Source organism: Arachis ipaensis, chromosome B1, assembly GCF_059453495.1.
Source record: "Arachis ipaensis isolate K30076 ecotype BB chromosome B1, ASM5945349v1, whole genome shotgun sequence".
NCBI lineage: Eukaryota > Viridiplantae > Streptophyta > Magnoliopsida > Fabales > Fabaceae > Arachis > Arachis ipaensis.
The window spans coordinates 103,228,483-103,242,974 of NC_142436.1; positions in this window are offsets into that span (position 1 = coordinate 103,228,483).

Sequence of the window (14,492 nt, forward strand, 5' to 3'; positions counted from 1 at the left end):
TAAAAAATTTTGACTAAGTCAACCTAAGGAATTCGAAAATGATGAGTAAATAAAGGAAAAGATATTTTTTTGAATTTAATGAGGAAAGAAAAAAACAATAAAATGACACCAAACTTAGAATTCTTATATCAAAACAAAGAAAACAAACAAGAACACTTTGAAGATCAAGATGAACACCAAGAACAAGTTTGGAAATCTTTAAGAAAATAAAAATACAAAGGACACCAAACTTAAAAAAAATTTTATACTTTGGACACTAATAATTTGAAAATGCACAAGAAAAACAAGGAAAGACACAAAACAAGAAAAACTAAAGATCAAACAAGGAAAATAAACAAGAACAACTTGAAGATCAAGAAAGAACAAGGAACATAAAACTCAAAAATATGAAGAATAAAAAGAACATGCAATTCGAAAAATTGAAGGAAAATAAAAACATGCAATTGACACCAAACTTAAAACATGAAACTAAACTCAAACAGAAGACTCAATTATTAGTTTATTGGTTTTTATCTATTTATTAAAAATTTTCGAAAAAAAAATCTAAAAAAAAAAAGAAAAAAAGGATTTTAAAATTTTAACAAAAACAATAATAAAAGGCTCAAATTTAGTGACTCTAAACCAAAAAAGATAAATTTTTCCTAATCTAAGCAACAAGATGAACCGTCAGTTGTCCAAACTCGAACAATCCCCGGCAACGGCGCCAAAAACTTGGTGCACGGAATTGTGATCACACTTTTCACAACTCCGGTACAACTAACCAGCAAGTGCACTGGGTCATCCAAGTAATACCTTACGTGAGTAAGGATCGATCCGACGGAGATTGCCGGCTTGAAGTAAGCTATGGTTATCCTGTAAATCTTAGTCAGGAGATTCAAATGATATGAATGATTTTGTTTATGAAAAGTAAATAACATGAAATGAATGATACTTGTGATTCAGTAATGAGGAACAGGTTGAGGTTCCGGAGATGCTCTGTCATCTGAATCTCTGCTTTCCTACTGTCTTTTTCTCCAAACACGCATGGCTTCCTTCAATGGCAAGCTGTATGTTGGTGGATCACTGTTGTCAATGGCTACCATCCGTCCTCTCAGTGAAAATGGTCTAGGTACGGTTTCTGTACGGCTGATAAACTGCTATTTTACGATTTATATTGTGCTCAATTGAGTGAATTTTATCAATCTTTCATACACTTGTTCATACAAAATGCATGGCTTTACATTCTCCTTTCTGATTTTGTGCTATGATTGAAAACATGCTTCTTTGGCCTTATATTTGCTAATATTAATCCTCTCTTATTACCATTAGATGCCGTAATATGTGTGTTAAGTGATTACAGGGATTACAGGGCAGGAATGGCTTAGAGGATAGAAAGGAAGCATGCAAAGGTGGAAGGAATACAAGAAACTGAAGGAACTGCTAAAGCTGTCCAGCCCGACCTCTTGGTAGTAAATCGACCATAACTTGAGCAACAAAGGTCCAAATGATACGGTTCTAGTTGCGTTGGAAAGCTAACGTCTGGGCTTCACAAAGACATATAATTTGCCATAGCTGCCTCGAAGCCAGGCGACGCGAACGTGTGGATCACGCGGACGCGTGACTTGGCAAAAACCCAATCCACGCTAACACGTGGATGACGCTTCTGCGTGACTTTGTAGCGACCTGTACGTACCAGAAATCAATGGGGGCAATTTCTGGGCTATTTTTGACCCAGTTTTCGGCCCAGAAAACATAGATTAGAGGCTATAAAGTGGGAGAATCAATCGAACAATGCATATAACTCCATAATACACAATTTTAGGTTTTTAGATGTAGCTTTTAGAGAGAGAGGTTCTCTCTCTCAGGATTTTGGATTAGGATTAGGATTTATGATTTCTCTTATTTTATGGTTATTTTCTTCATACCAGGTTCAATGTTCTTTTACTTTTTATGTTCTCTTCTACTTTTATTTACTCTAATACTTTTACTTGTATTTGACTTATGTTGCCCAATTGGCTTATGAATTCTTCATGTTAAGATTTGAGTATTCTATTTAATGCAATTTGAGGTATTTTAGATTAATGATTATTTTATTCTATTTATGATGCTTTCAATTTAATTTAGATTTATTTTCCCCTTTTGGCTTTGGTTAAGTAATTGGTGACACTTGAGTTATCAAACTCAGCAGTTGATTGGAAATTGGGATTGCTGATTGATTTGAATCCCTCTAAAGCTAGTCTTTCCATAGGAGTTGACTAGGACTTGAGGAATCAAGTTAATTAGTCCACTTGACTTTTCTTTATTTAGTAAGGTTTAACTAAGTGGGAGCAAAATCCAATTCCCATCACACCTGATAAGGATAACTAGGATAGGATTTCCAATTCTCATACCTTGCCAAGAGATTTTCTAATTATTAATTTATTTTTATTGTCATTTAAATTACTTGTTCCTTATTTTAAAAACCCAAAAATTATATCTTTTTCCATAACCAATAATAAATCATACTTCCCTGTAATTCCTTGGGATCGTCAAAACTTTTGTACGAAAGAAATTCTTGTCGATCTAGAAGCTATACTTACAACGGGAATTTATTAATGAAAATTCTAGATCGCACGAGAGTTCAGTTCGTCAAAATGGTGCCATTGCTGGGGAATTGCAACTGTGTGCCTTATTATTGGTTATTGTAAATATTTTCTTTTACCTGTTTAATTTTTATTTTTTATTTTCGTTTTAATTTTTATTAGCTACTATGAGTTCTCACCCCTGTCGCTTTGAGTTTGGTTCTAATGTTGTTGAAAGGAATGGAAGCTATAACAGGAACATGCATCAAGGTCAAAATAATCAAAGATGGAAGGAGCCACGAGGATCTGATCAACCCTTTTGGTAAAAACACCTTCCAAGATACCATGGACAACGACCATTCTACAATGCATGCCAAGACAATAGTTACGGTGGACCCCTTCGTGACAACCAACCCCCACCAGTATACTATGGTCAAGAGCCATTCCGAGGTGCATACCAAGATGATAGATATGGTGGACCCCCTTGTGGTTACCAACAAGCCCCATCATACGCCTATAACCCACCTCCTCAACATAGCTATGAACCACCACACTCACAAGCCACCCACCAACACTCACCTCCATATGACCCTAACCCTTACCCACCCCAATTCCAATCCAATTATTCCCAAGAACCACCACTTCCATATGAACCATGTCCATATCCATCAACCCGAGAATCTCAGGAGTGTCTCAAAAAAATAGTGAATAAATTTCATGCAACCCTTCACCAATTAGATCAAGCGATCAATCGACTAGCTTCCCAATAATGTGTGGAAAACGATCCAACATAAAACTCACCGGCAAGTGTACCGGGTCGCATCAAGTAATAATAACTCACATGAGTGAGGTCGATCCCACATGGATTGAAGGATTGAGCAATTTTAGTTTAGTGGTTGATTTAGTCAAGCGAATCAAGTATTGGTTGAGTTGTTTACAATTGACAGAAACTAAATTGCTTGAAATGTAAAGAGAGAGAGGTAAAATGCAGTAAATTAAAGAGCAGGAAAGTAAAGAAGCAGAATCTTAAAGTGCAAGTAATGTAAATTGTAGAAACTTAGATTGCAAGAAATGTAAATGGCTGAAACTTAAAGTGCAAGAAATGTAAATTGCTTGAATTATAAAAGGAATTGGGAGCTGGGATTGCAGAATTTAAACAAGAACAAGTAAATTGCATTAAACAGGAAAGTGGAGGATGAATTGAAGTAAAGCAGATCTAAACAGAAAAGTAAAAATGCTTGAGAAATTAAAACAGAAAGTGATGCTTAATTTGCAGCAATTAAAAAGATGTTGAAGATCTCAGGGGTGGAAGAGACTAGAAAAAAAGTCTAGATCTCAAATCCTTCCTTGATTCAATAAGAACAATTGCAAAAGAAGTAAAGAAGATTAAATTACAGAAAGAGTAGAAGATGAAGCACTAAACAGAAATTGAAATTCAATTATGCAGAGAAAGTAAACAAGAGATCTCAAGGTGAGATTGAAACAGAAGTTCTTCAATTCTCCACCCAAGATCCAAAGCAAGAAAAGTAAAGAGTTCTCAATCAAGAACAAGGAAGAAGAGAGATCAATTCTCCTTCCCAATTCTCTAAAATCTAAATTCAAAAGTAAAAACTCAAAATGAAAATGAAAGTTCAAAGGAAAATTCAAAGTAAAGTCTAGAGGTCCTAATTACATTAAACTAGCTCCTATTTATACACTTTCTATTCTTGGATTTTAGAATTTGGATGGGCTTTTGATTTGGTGAAGAAATGAATTAAGTTGGATTTTTAATTGAATTTCAGCCCATGTGAAGATTTTCTCCCAAGAGGATGCTCAGCTCAAGTGGGGAGCTGAGCATTGAAGCTTTGTGTGGGGGAGTCTTGCGTAGCGTGCTATGCTGGGGAAGGCACCAGGGGAATGCTCAGCTCACAAGGTGAGCTGAGCATTGGGGCCTTGTGCGCATGTCTTGCTCCCTGGCCGTGTCACATGTTGCGCGCTCCTCCCTTGGTCCGTGTCAAATGTTGTGTGTGGTGCACCATGAGTAGCGCTCAGCTCTCCAGGTGAGCTGAGCATTGGAGCTTCCAAGGGAGGTCCTTGGTTCGAACCTTGAGGAGTGCATGGGCTGAATTTTTCTCTTGGTGAAGGAAGTGGCGCCTTGCTCCTTGCTTCCTTAGGGTGTTGAGTTCGAATCCTGGAGGTGGCATTTTGCCAATTTTTGGCTTGTTTTCCTTGTGAGTAGCGCTCCCCTCCTTCCCTTGGGTCATGGGTTCAACTCTTGGAGAAGGCATTTGGCAAATAATTTCCTCGAATTTATTTTGATGAATGCCCGATAATGCTCCCTTGGTGAGCTGAGCATTGTTTTTCCTTTCATTGTTTCTTGGCTTCAAATTATGCTCAGCTCTCAAGGTGAGCAGAGCATTGAGCCTTGGTCCATTGTTGCTTCCTTGAGAGAAAATGTTGTGCTCCCTTGGAGAGCACTGAACTCTTGGGGAGAGTATTGTGGCTTCTCTCCTTCCATGTGCCACGCTTCCTCATTTTCTTTGCCACACTTCTTAAGCCACGCTTCCTTGTTTTCTTCTTTTCTTCACCTACAAATAATCAAAACAACCAATCAAAGTATCACTAAATTCAAAAGGTTTATAAATCATTAAAAATCAATTAAATTTAGCCTAAACCTCATAATTTAGCATCAATTAAATGGTGGTTGTTTGATTTAAAGAAGTCATGCATTTTCATTCCAAATTACTTACTTAGAATGCAAGAAAGTGTATAAAACCTAATAAAAACAAAGAAAAAGGCTAGTGAAACTAGGCTAAGATGACTTGTCATCACCCAACGTTCGGACACTCAAGGAACCCCCATGGCTTCATGTGGACAATCAAAAGAAGAACGAAGCATGAAGGAGGTACTAGAAACTCCAGTGGACAGTACAGAGCATGACTTTGTGCTGGAACAAGTGGAGGAAGCTGAAATTATCGAAGAAGAAGAATTGGTTGAAGACTTAGGAGATGCTGAACCTCCATGGGAATCCAGAATTGTGGAAAATTCCGTCAAGAAATTTGCAATTGATGTTGAGGAGGATAGTGCACAACCCCCAAAGCATGTATCTTATAAAGAACTGGATGGAACAGCTCAAGAAGTAAGTTCCCTTGGTACTGGAAATCATGAATCAAGTTCCCCTAGTAATGAACTTGCATCCGCAAGTGAATTCTTTGAGATTGAAGACTCTTCCCCAAGTGAATATGAAGAAGATGTGGAGGTGTTCTTTTCTCAACCTCCAACTTATGACATGAGTGATGAGGAAGAAACCGAAGACTTTGATCAAGACGTGGTTGCAGTTGAAGAAGTTTGCAAAGAAGTGGAGGAATTCATAGAAGAATACAAGGGAGTAGAGCTTGCAAAACCACTGGAAACACCTATCCCAAGGCCATTACCATCCAACACAAACTTCAAGTGGGTAAAATCCGTAGCATTTATCTTTACCTTTCCACTTGAATATGGTTTGCTTGAAACAGATGGCCATCTTAGAGCCCTTTGCGGCTTTAAGAGTAAGAAGGAAATGGCTCGCACTCAGAGCTGGTATGTGAAATCCGATAAAGTTCCACGCTTCAATTTGAGGTACAAAGATTGGTTTCGAGTTCGATTGAATGGGTTTCGGAGGATGTTTTGTCATCTTAGTGAGAATTCGAATTCCGTACCGCCCGGTTGGAACAATGTAGATAAAAGCGAAAGCGGTTACAAAGGCAAGGTTTGGGATCCTAGAATCTATCCTGATAGTCAACACCCGTGGAGCCTGAAAACCTGCTTTGATTTGCTCGAAGGCTTTACATGCCTAGTCTGGGACCCCGGAGGACATTGGAACTGCAAAAGTTGGTGGAGATTTCTGGATGAGTTCAAACACAAGCCACCATGACAATGAGCTCATCAAAAATTCCAACTTAAGGACTTAAACTAAAAGTGCTAGGTGGGAGACAACCCACCATGGTATGATCGTTCCTTTTTCAATTCTAATTTTATTTCGTTTTTTTTGTTTTAAGTTTTATCTTATTCTATTTTATTGAACCTGAAATTATTCATAACATCCATATCAGCATTGCATTTTGCATCCTGCATTAAAAGAAAAAATGCACCCCACGCGTGCGCATGGGCCACGCGTGGGCGTCGATTCGAAATCGACGTAACAACCCAACGCCCAGAAAGTTGGGCTGGAATCATGCGGCTGGTATGCGTTAGGCACAAATTGGGCCACGCGATCACGTCAGTGACGCGAATGTGTCACTTTCACTTCACACACACCACACGAAAGCGTGGCCGACGCGTACGCGTCGCTGAATATTCTTGCCCCCTAAATGGAAATAGAGAGTTGCGCCAAAACGACGCTGGAATTGTGCGTTTAGCACAATATTGAGTAACGCGTATGCGTATTCCACGCGTACAAGTAACTTTCATTATCCCTCACCCATGCGATCGCGTCAATGACGCGTTCGCATCATTTCCTTTCTACCTCAATCACATGATCGCGTGCTCCATGCGTTCGCGTAGATTTAAATACACTAACCCCCTTCGACACGGAACCCTAACCATTTCGCATCCCCAAAACCCCTCTTCCCCTCTGCACTCTCCCTCTTCCCCTCTACCACCACCACCCACCCACCTAGCCGCAACCCCACCACTGCGCCACCCTCGCAGAACCCCCTCCTCTCTTCTCTTCTTCTTCCCTCTTTCTCCCCTTCCACTCTTCTCCTCCATGACCCCCCGCCCCATCGCCGAACCACCACCACGCCGCCTCGCCAGAACCACCGGCCACCACACCCCCAACCCTCCCCTCGTTGCCCGTTCTTTTGCTTCCATCCCCATAACCCCCTTTCACCCCAAACCACCACACCGCCACCCTGCCTCCACCAAACCGCCGCCGTGACTGCCTCCCAGAACTGCCGCGTCACCACCACCGCCATCTCTCTGATTCCATACCTCTGCCCACCAGGTTCCACCAATCACCGATTCCTTTTCCTGATTAGTTAGTTAGTCGCATTTTTTTCAAATTATGTTTGAATTAGGATAGTTAGAGATGCATGATCATAGTGGATTTTAGGTGGTTAAGTAGCTAGGATGTGGTTAGTGGATTTAGGCCTGATAATCGCGCCGTTCTTGTTACTTGTTTTATTTGTTTCGCAATTTTGAATTTGCTGTGATGATAACACTGTTCATATGCTGCTCTTTACTATTCCTTAATGCAGATTGAGTTTTTTTATTCTGAATTCATGTGAATTACTATTTGTTACTCTTTTCTGCACTACCTTATTATCATATGAAATGTTTCTGCTGCTGTTTATTATCCGGGAATGTCCAATTTTCAGACGAAATACTGTCCAATTTTTTTCAGCAAATTATTTCACACAACTCCCATTCATGAATTAGTTTTGGTAAATTCAGGTTTTGCACTAATTGGTTTCAACCAAAGCAATTCATGAATGCACGGGCTAGCTTTCTTATTTTTCTGATTCCCTTATTCATTAAATCGCATTATTGATGTTTCCACTTTCATTTTGTGATTCTTTTCTATGATTAATCATCAATAATCTGCAATATTTACTTGAATGTGAGTTACTTGTTATTCGAGTTTATGGAATTTTAGCTAATTGGGAACCACAACACCATGCCACTTACTTTGACTCCACTTTTTAACCCCTAATTGCTTTAACTCTCTAACATCTCTTTTGTTTTTACCTAACTACCTTTAAACCATTTCAAGGCATGATGGTTGTTGTTCCTGATTAACAAGAATTCTGCATATTATTGATTTTGGATTGTGATTTTTACTCTCGGACTTTTCACTTGCATACAATCCAAAATTCTAAATTCATTCAACTCACTCCATGCTTATATTGCTCTTTTATTCATCTTTTGCCTATATGCTTTTATTGCTAAATTCCTATTTGCTTACCTGTTTTCCTGCTTTAATTCTTAAACTGTATCCTGGTACTTCTGATTTTCAGGATGTCTGACCCTAAAAGTAAAGGAAAGGGAAAGGCAACCACAGGCAAAAGGAAAAGAGGAGAATCCTCTACCTCTATTTTGGATATCTTCCATGATGATTCCTGGCGGGAAAAGAACTTTATCCCGCAGGAAAAGGCTGATCAGTTGGTGCTTGCCCCTGACCTAGAAAAGTTTGCCAATAGATACTGCGAGCTGAAGTATCCTGTCTTTCAAACTTCCAGGAATTTATACCTGGAAAAGACCCTTAAAATTCCAGAAGAACTCAAACAATACACTTCAGAACAAATTAAATAGAGAAGCTGGTTCTTCTTGGAAAGGAACTTGACTGAGGTCAATTCATCCTGGGTTAGAGAATTCTACTGTAACTATTTCAAAACGACCCTGGATGCTGTACAGCTTAGAGGCAAACAAATTTTGGTTACTGAGGAAGAAATAGAAGAAATCCTCCAGCTCCCACCTAAATCAGATCAGCCAGATGGTTACCAAAAGGCTGAAGAGAATATAAGATTTATGAGGTTTGACTAGGACGCAGTAAAAAGGACCATAGCTTTTGATCCTACTGTCCCGTGGTCATGGGTAAGACAACAACAAACCCAAAGGGCATAAAGCTTATCTACCTGAATGATGAGGCTCGGCTTTGGCAACAGATCCTGAGTAACTACGTGATGCCGAGCACTCATGAGACAGAGGTGCTAGCTGCCATGATCACCCTCATCTGGTGTGTGATGGAGGGCAAGGACCTCTATCTTCCCCGTTTTATCCAGTATTACATGGCAGGGTCAGTGTCAGAGGCACTCTGCCCTTTCCCTACTTGATTACTCAACTAGGCCACCAAGCTGAGGTGCCCTGGGAGATTGCTGATGAAAAGCTAACCACCGCAGACTGCAAGAAGATTATCCCTCACAGCAGGAAGTTCCAGGCTTTGGGCTACCGACCTCCATTTCTCACTGCCTCTGCTGAGGCAGCCACATTTTCTGCTCCCCCTTCAGCATCTACTGCACCAGCCACCACCATTGCACCCTTACCTGCTCCCGAGCCCATTTATCACCTCGTGCACCGACTCTTCGCACGCTTGGATCGTATGGAGCGTCGCAACAAGAGACGCTATGAGCACTTAAAGTTGATGATCCGATCCGACAGTGACATCCCCTCTGAGCCTGACACACCATCGGAGCCATCTGATGCGGAGGCGGACGATCATGGGGAGGAGGCACGTGCGGAGGCTGAGCAGGCAGGACCTGAGCAGGCTACACCACGTCATAAGAAGCCCCATCAGATACAGCCAGCAGATCCAGAGGTCCCTCTACAGACTGAGCCTCCGCTTCAGCAGGCAGATCCTCCGACACTCATAGAGACTGCAGACCCTTAGGCCACCACAGAGACACCAGCAGCACATCCTTCTGGAGATACCACTTCTTCACACACAGCTTGATAGAGCATCGAGGACGATGCCATTATTTAAGTGTGGGGAGGTCACCATCTCCGGCAAACTTTATTTTTGGTGAACCACTTTCAGACTCTCTTTATCCTATTTTGTTTATTTTCTGTTTTTTTATTTTTATTTTATCTTATCTTATTTATCTTTCAGTACTTGCACATTTTTCTTTTTCTGTATTTTTACTTTATTTCTGCATTTTGCACTTTGGTTTGTATATATCTTAGATATTTAGTTTAGTTTGCACCTTTAGCTTATTAGTTGTGATATAGAAAATATGGATTAATTAGCTTAGTTTACCCTTTTAGCATATGATAATTTGGTTTAATTGAAAATAAAAGAGTAAACCAGAAACTTTAGCTTTTCAAGAATCACAACAATCCACACACTGTATATATATAGCAATAAATGTTGGTTAATTGACAACATTTTTCAAAGAAAATACTTATTTTTATAAGAGCCATTCTAAGATTCACGTTGAGTTGAATGGAAACTCTTGATTTTTACTTGCATGACATACATAACTGATATATGATTTTTGAGCCAAAGAACACACAACCCGTGAGTTTTTGAGCTTAATTGTATGGTTACATTTAACCATAAATTTCATTCCTGTGTGTTTCACACTTCTTTTCTATGCTTGCAATCTTTACTTTGTTTCAATCTATATGTCCAAATATAGAATGTAGATACATACCTGCATATGATTGAGGCCATTGCTTGTTTTGTTCACTTATCCTAAATAAGCCTACCCTTTTATGTCACCCTTGTTAGCCCCCTTGAGCCTTTTAATCCCCTTTTTTGTTCTATAACCACATCACTAGCCTTAAGCAGAAAAACAAATTAAAAATCCCAAGTTGAATCCTTGGTTAGCTTAAGATAGAGATTGTATATCCACTAAGTGTGGGGAAACTATGGGAACATAGTTTCATAGGAAAGGATTAAATTAAGAAATTAATCAGAAATTTGGGAGCATGCTCATGTGAAACCAAAATAATTAAAATACCATGTGCATTGAAAATATTGTGTTTATGTTTCAAAAAAAATCCTTTTTAATTAAATAAATGAATACGGGGACAAAATCACCCCAATAATAAGTTAGTAAAGGAATCAATGCACATGGAAGAAAAAAATCAAAAATTAAATTGGTACATGAGTATGTAATACAAAAGTGGAAAAATTGGGTAGCTAGGCAAATCTTCAAAATTATGAAAGAGTATGTATATGTTAGGTGAGATCTTAGACTAATCAAGGATTCAATTTATAGCTCACTTAGCCTTATATATATACCCTTACCTTTACCTTAGCCCCATTACAACCTTGAAAAGACCTCATGATATTTGTATGTATATGTTATATATTTGTTGATTGGTTAGATAAAGAACAAAGTTTTAGATAGCATGAATAGAAAAGAATAGAGTGATTAACCCCAAACACTGAGTGATTAGAGAGTAAACACAAATCCAAAGAGGGTTCAATAGCTCATCTCCATATATCCAAATTTAATTATTTAATTGTCTTGCAAGTTTGTGAATTTCTTTAACTCAATTCAATTGTGAAAGTGCTTTAACATGATTTAGGCTTGGCTATGCATATATGATTCCTTGAAAATATGAATCAAATTAACCACATGTAAGCTCTATATATATAGGTGGATAGTAATTAGAATTGCATGATTCATTTAGGTAGCTTGCATTTAGAATAGATTGCATTGCATAAGATTCCACCATTCTACCATTACTCTTTTCTCTTGGATATAGCATGAGGACATGCTATTGTTTAAGTGTGGGGAGGTTGATAAACCCCTATTTTATGATGTATTTTGTGGTCAATTGAGTGTTTTTATCAATGCTTCACCCACTTATTCATGTAAATTGCATCGTTTTACTATTCCTTCCTTATTTTATAATATATGTGAAAACATGTTTCCTATGCTTTAAAAATATTAAATTTAATTATGCTTTATTACCACTCGATGCCGTGATCTGTGTGTTAAGTATTTTCAGGATTCATAGGGCAGAAATGGCTTAGAAGACAGAAAGGAAACATACAAAAATGGAAGGAAAGCACAAAAATGGAGTTTTGAAGCAAAGGGCAGCGACACGCACGCATGGACGATGCGGACGCGTGTTTAGCGCGAAATGGCAGCGAAGCGTACGCGTGACTGACGCGTACGCGTGACCAGGAAAAACTCCAAATGATGCGAACGCGTGACCCACGCGTGCGTGACAGACGCCACGTGTAGGAATCTGCAGAAAACGCCCTCAGCAATTTCTGGGCCCTTTTTGGCCCAAATCCAAGTCCAAAAACAAAGACTAGGGGCTATAAACTGGGGGAATCCATCCATTCATAGAGGAAAACAATTTTTTAGAACAATTCACACAATATTCATATTCATAATTCTAAGTTTAAATGTAGCTTTTAGAGAGAGAGGCTCTCTCCTCTCTCTTAGGATTTAGGATTAGGATTAGGATTTAGGATTTCTATTATGATTAGGCTACTTCTCTTCAATCACAGGTTCAATGTTCCTTTAATTTATGTTTATTTTATACTTTTATTTATTCCAATGCTTTTACTTGTTTATTTTCCTAAATTGGCTTATGAACTTTTCATATTAGATTTGAATATTCTATTTAATATAATTTGAGGTATTTCGGATTTATGATTGTTTTATTCTATTTATGATTCTTTGAATTTAATTTAGATTTTCTTTCTTTTGATTTTGGTTAAGTAATTGGTAACACTTGAGTTATCAGACTCAGCAGTTGATTGAGATTTGGGAATTGCTGATTGATTTGGATCGCTCTAAAGCTAGTCTTTCCACAGGAGTTGACTAGGACTTGAGGATCAAATTAATTAGTCCACTTGACTTTCTTTTATTTAGTAAGGGTTAACTAAGTGGGAGCAAAAATCCAATTCTCATCACACCTGATAAGGATAACTAGGATAGGATTTCCAGTTCTCATACCTTGCCAAGAGATTTTCTAATTATTAATTTATTTTTCTTGTCATTTAAATTACTTGTTCCTTATTTTAAAAACCCAAAAATTATATCTTTTTCCATAACCAATAATAAATCATACTTTCCTGCAATTCCTTGAGAAGACGACCCGATGTTTAAATACTTCGGTTATAAATTTTATTGGGTTTTGTTACTTGTGACAACCAAAATTTTTGTACGAAAGGATTCTCTGTTAATTTAGAAACTATACTTACAACGCGATTATATTTTTATAAAAATTCTTTACTTGCAAGAATCCATTCGTCAAAATGGTGCCGTTGCCGGGGAATTGCAAACGTGTGCCTTATTATTGGTTATTGTAAATATTTTATTTTGCTTATTTATTTTTTTTTATTTTTGTTTTTAATTTTTATTAGTTACTATGAGTTCTCACCCCCGTCGCTTTGAGTTTAGTTCCAATGTTATTGAAAGAAATGGAAGCTATAACAGGAACATGCATCAAGGTCAAAACAATCACAGATGGAGGGAGCCACGAGGATCTGATCAACCCTTTCGGCAACAACACCTTTCAAGATACCATGGACAACGACCATCTTACAATACATGCCAGGACAATAGTTATGGTGGACCCCTCCGTGACAAACCACCCCCACCGGGTTACTATGGTCAAGAGCCATTCCGAGGTGTGTACCAAGATGATAGATATGGTGGACCCCCTTGTAGTTACCAACAAGCCCCATCATATGCCAATGAACCACCTCCTCAACATAGCTTTGAACCACCATACTCACAAGCCCCTTTACACCATTCACCTCCATATAACCCTAACCCTTATCCACCCCAACCTCCACTGGATGACAACACCCTTGGTGTTATTCACCAAGGGCAAACAGAACTTCATACCACACTTGCCTCTATCACTAGTCTCACCTATACTCTTCAAGCTCTTATATCCCGCATGGACCAATCCTCTACCTCGAATACTCAGCCCTCAAGCTCTGGTGCACCACCACCCTCTATGGAAGACATCAAAGAGGAGTTTGATTTTGTACTAGAACAACTGGAGGAAGCCGTAATTATTGAAGAGGAGGAAGCAGTTGAAGACTTAAGAAATGCTGAACCTCCATGGGAAAGTCAAGTACTAGAGCCTCCTTCCAAGACATTTGAAATTGATGTTGAGGAGGGTGTTGATGAGCGGATATTTTATACGCTTTTTGGGGATAATTTCATATAGTTTTGAGTATGTTTTAGTTAGTTTTTAGTTTATTTCCAGTAGTTTTTAGGAAAAATTCATGTTTCTGGACTTTACTATGAGTTGTGTGTTTTTCTGTAATTTCAGGTATTTTTCTGGCTGAAATTGAAGGAGCTGAGCAAAAATCTGATTCAGGCTGAAAAAGGACTGCTGATGCTGTTGGATTCTGACCTCCCTGCACTCAAAGTGGATTTTCTGGAGCTACAGAACTCGAAATGGCGTGCTTTCAATTGCTTTGGAAAGTAGACATCCAGGGCTTTCCAGCAATATATAATAGTTCATACTTTGCACAAGAATTGACGATGTAAACTGGCGTTCAACGCCAGC